Source organism: Bos indicus x Bos taurus, chromosome 13 (assembly GCF_003369695.1).
Source record: "Bos indicus x Bos taurus breed Angus x Brahman F1 hybrid chromosome 13, Bos_hybrid_MaternalHap_v2.0, whole genome shotgun sequence".
Classification (NCBI taxonomy): domain Eukaryota; kingdom Metazoa; phylum Chordata; class Mammalia; order Artiodactyla; family Bovidae; genus Bos; species Bos indicus x Bos taurus.
In genome coordinates this window covers 65,066,150-65,072,149 of record NC_040088.1, presented here as the reverse complement: position 1 = coordinate 65,072,149, position 6,000 = coordinate 65,066,150, and the positions used below count along the sequence as shown (strand labels likewise).

Here is a 6,000-nt window from a genome sequence, read left to right as displayed (position 1 = left end):
TCAGAATGTCTACAGATAAAAACCCACTAGAAAAGGAGTATGTCCGAGGAAACTAATTTTGCTAATACCTATCAATCCTTTGAAACGCCCATAGAAGTAAGTAGGTGGAAGGGAGATGGTGGTGTATCAGAATGTTCACGTAGTTCTAAAAGAACTTTAGGGGGAAATCCTGTGTTGAAACCATTTTTCTAACACATTGTTATCAGCAGCCCCCAGACTTAGGGGTCCTCAGTCGCCAGCTCAGCGAACCGCGAGCGCTCGTGGGCAGCTGGGACCGCTCGCAGTGGCTTGGAGCAAGGTTCTCTCGGCCTTCCGCGACCGCACAAGAGTGGCCCTCGGCCCTCGCCGTACTCGGACTCTACCAACGCCGGCGCAGGAGGGGGGTGTTTTGTGGTCGCGGAAGAGGAATCCCGAGGCTGTGCCAGGAAAGCAGGGCCTCGGAGGACGGTTGTTTCATCGCTCGCGTGGCTCGCCCGCCCTTCTCCCCTGTCCGCTCCCCACTGCGCCGTTCCATCCGGGAGCTCTCCCGTGTTCCCGCGACGGCAGGTGAGCGCCCTGGCCCCCGGCCCCGGGCCTGCCCCCCCCGCTCCTCGGCCGTGGTGGCGGCCAGCGGGGAGGCGCCTGCGCGCAGTAATGGCAGCGCGGTGAGCAGGGACGGAGCTGACAGCCGCCGCCGCCCACCCTCCTCGCCGGGCACCGTCCTGCGCGCCCTCGGACTGTCTCCCTCCCCTGCTCCCTGCCCCGCGTCCCGCCTCTGCAGCAGGTAACCCGCTGAAGGCCCGGAGCCAGCTGCGGGCTCCGGGAAACTTCCTTTCCCGGTTAGTGGGTGGCGGGGCTGGGGCGGGGAGAGGAGTTGGGGGCGCGGAGGGGGAGGGGAGGCATGGGGGGAGGCCGGGGACCGGGTGTCCCGAGGGTGACCCCGGCTCCAGGAGCGCCGGCCCCGGAGCCTGGCCGCCCCCGGACTGGATCCCGGGCCTCCAGCCGGCCTTGGCCGCCCCTCCCTCGGCCCCATTTTGCTCCTAGGGAGGGAAGGTGCGAGTGCATGTTCTCTTTTATTTACGCGCTCACGCGGTTACACAGCTCTGTGTGTTTGCGGTGTGAGGGGTGGGGGGCGGGGGGCATCAATCTCTTACATCCTTACCACGAGTGTCTTCACTTTTGTTTTCGCAGACAGCGAAGATTGATAGCTCTGGGGAGGAGTGCCCTGCGTGCATGCTAGACCTGTCTCAACCCTTGGGGTCTGGTGAAATAAGATCCTTAGACTCTTAAGAGCACTTAGTTACACACCAGGGAGTCTGGACCATTCCCTACCACCCTGCAAATACGTGCATGTACAGAAAACATTTGTGAGTTGCAGACTGTTTTGTCGTTAAATCCTCTCCTTTCCCCAGGGAGTACTAATACCTAGTTGTAAGGGAGAACCTTGGAAGTTTACATTCTGATAATAAGATTAAAGACTATTAACATTCAAGACAGACTTTGGCTTCACAGTGTAAGCATCTTTGAACTAGACCAGTCCCAGATCTATACAGAGTAAGATAGGGGAAATAATCACTTAGTTCTGACTTACCACCGACTACATAATAGGCATTTAAGAACACTCAAAAGACTGCTCCCTCCTCTTTACTATCTCACGTTTCTTTCCAAGGCAGACAATTGAACAGATTGTTTATATTTTGCCTCTTTTGCCCAAATACGGTGCTGGAAGACCCTTCCGAAAGAGTCGGAGATGAAATAGCAGATGTACACGGTGTTCTCAGTTACTCTTCCCTACCCCAGATACTGTTTATAAGTTGGAAGGACATCTGTACATAGTATGTGAAAAATACCCTTTCTATGTCTGAATGCTCACATGCATCTGAAATACTTTTACTTCACTCTCCAGCCTCTGGTGATTTTTAAGTGTTTTCTGTGGCAAGGTAGTTTATTCATGTTTTTTTATCTTCACCAGTGTGTCACTAAATGGAATGTTGTAGGCCTTCTTCAAAGTCCGTATTGCCTTGCCTTTGTCAGTTCACTATTTGTTAAGCACCTGGTTTGTATGACAAGCATTACCTGAGGCCTTCGGGATACAGCCATAAACAGGACATGTGAAATTTCTGCCCTCCTGGAGCTTCAGTTCTGGGAGGTAAGGGAAAGTCAGAAAGTAAGAAATAGAAAAAGTTTCAGCCAATCCTAAGTGCTATAAAAGAAGTAAAATAGGAAGTCGTGGTAGTGACGAGGAGAGACTGCTTCAGATGCTGTGGTCAGGAAAGACCTGTCTGAGGAGACTTTTGACCTGATATCTGAAAAGTGGGAAGGATATGGCCTCTGGAAGTCTGAGGAAACAGCAGATGGATATGTCCAAAGGTAGTTTCAAGCTTAGGGTCAGCAAACTGAAAGCAACCCACTGAAGTTGGGCTGAGACCCTCATGAGAAAGAAAAGTTTAGGTGGTAGCCATGGGTCAGGTCATGTGAGGTCTGTTATCAGAGGAGTTTGTTTGGCTTTTATTCTTAAGGAACATTGAAAAGCTGTTCCCTTTTTGTGAAGCTGGGAGTGAAGTGGGATATGGTCTGGTTTACAATCTGACTGTGAAGGAGATTGGATAAGAGGAAAGAAGCAGGGCTACTGGTGAGAAGGCTGGGGCAGATCTGAGTAGTGACCAGGGTCAAAGAAAAAAGATGCTGAGTTATATTTTGGAGTTGAAAGTAGTGATCTGGCCTGGTTCGGATGGGAACGCAGTTGGCTGGGTTGGGGGTGACTCCTGGGTTTGAGGCTTCACCTGGAACATGGTGACGCCATGAATTGAGATGGTGAAGATGGGTGTAGGGTTGGATAGGACATTTGAAGTAGGACCTATTCAGTATTCATGTAGAGATGAGAAGCAGGCGGTTGGATACACAAGTCTGGAATTCAGTGGAGAGATTAGGGAGGCATTCATTCATTCAACAAGTATTTTTTAAGCCCCAGCTACCCACTCCAGTGTTCTTGCCTGGAGAATCCCAGGGACGGGGGAGCCTGGTGGGCTGCCATCTCAGGGGTCGCACAGAGTCCCTGAGCAACTGAAGTGACTTAGCAGCAGCAGCATGGACTAGGCAGTGGGGATACATCATAGTGAAAAAATAGACAAAAATCTCTGCCTTCATAGGATTTAACTTTTAGTCAGAGAAAGATGTGGGGAGTCATCTGACTTTATATGTTGGTTATTATAATTATGTTAATTTTTATAAAGAATTAAAAAAAAAAAACTCCTGTTTTGCTTCTTGTTATAATTATCTTTAGATACAAACTATATTCACGTGATTCAGAATTTGAAATGTTTGATGGAATATAGAATGAGAGTCTCTATTTCTTGTCCCAACATATTTGAGGCCAAATATTTTGACGGTCTCTCAACACATCTTTCCAAAGATAAATTTTGTGGACATGTAGACAAATGTGTGTAGGTTTCTTCTCCCCACTTGGCAAAAATGGTAGCATACTTGCTTTGATTTGACACCTTGTATTTTTTAGAGTATTAAATAGTATTAAAAAGGTTATGAAGCAGTATGAGGGCATCTGAAATAAGAAAGTACAGAAGAAGATTAGATGGTCCTGGGGCACCGAAGCATTTTCTGATTTGGTCCCTATCTTCTGTGAGTTTAGGACCTGCAGATATGGAGTTTAGTTTAAAGAGCTGTTTTGGTGAGGCTTTTTTTTTTTTTTTTAACAAAAGTGTGCACTGTTTCTTGTGTGTTTCATCTTTCTTATCTGCCTGTTTTCTTTATGTGCTAGAAAAATGTTTGATTATGATCGAAAGCAGCATTTCCGTGAATGTACTGTCAGTTAAATTCAAGTAAGTTGATAAAAAGACCAGCATTGAATCTTAATGTTTTGAGGAAGTTTAGCTAATGTTAAAGCTTGGAAAAACAAGCAGAAATTTGGAATGTTTTCATGAGACAAAAGTTATTGCTACTTGAGATGTATGACTGAATTCTCTCTCAGTAATCAGTTAATAATCAGACTCTCTGTTCCGAGTTATCTGGCCCTTTGCCTGGGTTTGAATCTTAACAGTCAAGTTTCTGTTGCGTTGCAGATGTTAGCATAATTCTTATGTTACCATCTTTAGGAATACAGACCGTCCCCAATTTACAATGATTTGCCTTAACAATTTTTCAGCTTTATGGTGGTACAAAAGCAATATGCATTCAGTAGAACCCTATTTTGAATTTTGATCTTTTCTTGGTCTAGCAGTATGGAGTATGATAGTCTTGTGATGCTGGGCAGTGGCAGCGAGCCTCAGCTCCCAGAAAGCCAAGCGGTCATGAGAGGGAACAACCAGTATACTTAACAGTCATCCTGCACATGGACAACCGTTTTGTTTTTCATCAATGTAGTAGTCACAAAATTACATGAGGCAGTCAACATGTTATTCAAAGTAGGCTTTCTGTTAGATGATTTGCCCAACTATGGGCTCATGTAGGCGTCCTGAGCACTTTGAAGGTAGGCTAGGCTAAGGTACGATGTTCGGTAGGTGAGGTGTATTAAATGCATCTTGACGATATTTGTAACTTTTGATGGATTTGGGGAGACGTAACCTGATCTTAGTTGAAGAAGATCTATATAAGATTCAGACTATGTTACTACTTTGTATTTGGGAAGGCCTGTTGAAGATACTGGAACAGTGAAGTTCCTTTAAGTCTTAATAAGTTTTGAGACAGTGACTAGAGTTAAGGTCATGATATTAGCATCTGGTACAACTTTTGGAGTGCGGTTAATGTTAGCTTCCCCTGTTGATTGACCCAGAGGAGGGGAGATGAAATATTTTCTGTAAGTTGCTTAAGCTTAATTTTTTTTGAAAAATTAAAAAACTCAGAATCATTGTGTTCCCTACTGAATTTAATACTATTTTTTATATTGGTTGACATTTTGATTTTCACTTAGCTGTCTTTAGCCAGACACTTTCTATGTAAATTGATCTACCTCTTTGGTTTCTTTTTTTTTTCTTGAGATTGTTCTGGATTTATGAACTGTTTTGTTCAGTTTGATTTTATTTATGTTATTGTTACCTCCCTTTTTTCTTTTTCGTCTGAGATAAGTAAGTATTTAGTTTCTAGGTTGGAGAAATATCTTTAAAAATACTTAGTTTTTCTTTTTTGCAGCATTAGTAATAATACTATGAAATATGTATGCTTAGGCAATGGCACCCCACTCCAGTACTCTTGCCTGGAAAATCCCATGGGCGGAGGAGCCTGGTAGGCTGCAGTCCATGGGGTTGCTAAGAGTCGGACACGACTGAGCGACTTCACTTTTCACTTTCATGCATTGGAGAAGGAAATGGCAACCCACTCCAGTGTTCTTGCCTGGAGAATCCCAGGGACAGGTGAGCCTGGTGGGCTGCCGTCTATGGGGTTGCACAGAGTTGGACATGACTGAAGTGACTTAGCAGTAGCAGTGTATTAAGCTTACTTAAACTCTGTAAATGTAGATGTTAATGTTCTATTTGAAGATTTTAGTTATCCAGAGAATTTTCACTTATGTACTTTAACAGTGTAAATGTTACTGTTGTTATTTAATCATTGAATTATAGCCTGACTGATGAAAAATTCTGACACATATACAGTCAGGTTAGTAGTTTATCATCTTTATTTCTCTTATCAGCTGTAAGCTTCTTGAAGGCAACATCTTTAATACCTGGTAGAGGTCTGAGTATTGTGAATACTTAATAAATATCTATTAACTCAATGACTTAAGTCTTGTTCTAATGTAGGTTGCTTTTCAAATAATGAAATATTAGATTTACCGTGTGTAAATATTTCTTGAATTTCTCAGTTTTGCTTTACTTCAGTTGACGGAAAGTACAGGATACTTACATTTTTATTTTATTTTATTTTTGTTTCTTTTTTGTTGATTTGGCTGCACCACGTAGCAAGTGGGATTTTAGTTCCCCAACCAGGGATCAAACGCATGGCCCCTGCAGCGGAAGCGCTGAGTCTCAGGCAAGCACTGGACTGCCAGGGAAGTCCCCTAAATTTAAATGT

General features: G+C 44.3%; 1 protein-coding gene across 5 annotated transcripts in view; it reads left to right on the top strand.

The window, feature by feature from the left end:
- The first annotated feature begins 429 nt into the window (after positions 1–429).
- CUL2 (cullin 2) overlaps positions 430–6,000 on the top strand; it is a 71,770-nt gene continuing 66,199 nt past the window's right edge. The window contains exons 1-2 of one of the 5 annotated variants that reach the window (XM_027560040.1): positions 625–763; positions 1,171–1,346. The gene's annotated coding sequence lies outside the window, so the exon portion shown is untranslated. Of the gene's footprint in view, positions 547–614; positions 819–1,170; positions 1,347–6,000 lie in introns of those variants that run through there. The other 4 variants (XM_027560043.1, XM_027560039.1, XM_027560038.1 and 1 more) reach the window with 4 other exon arrangements.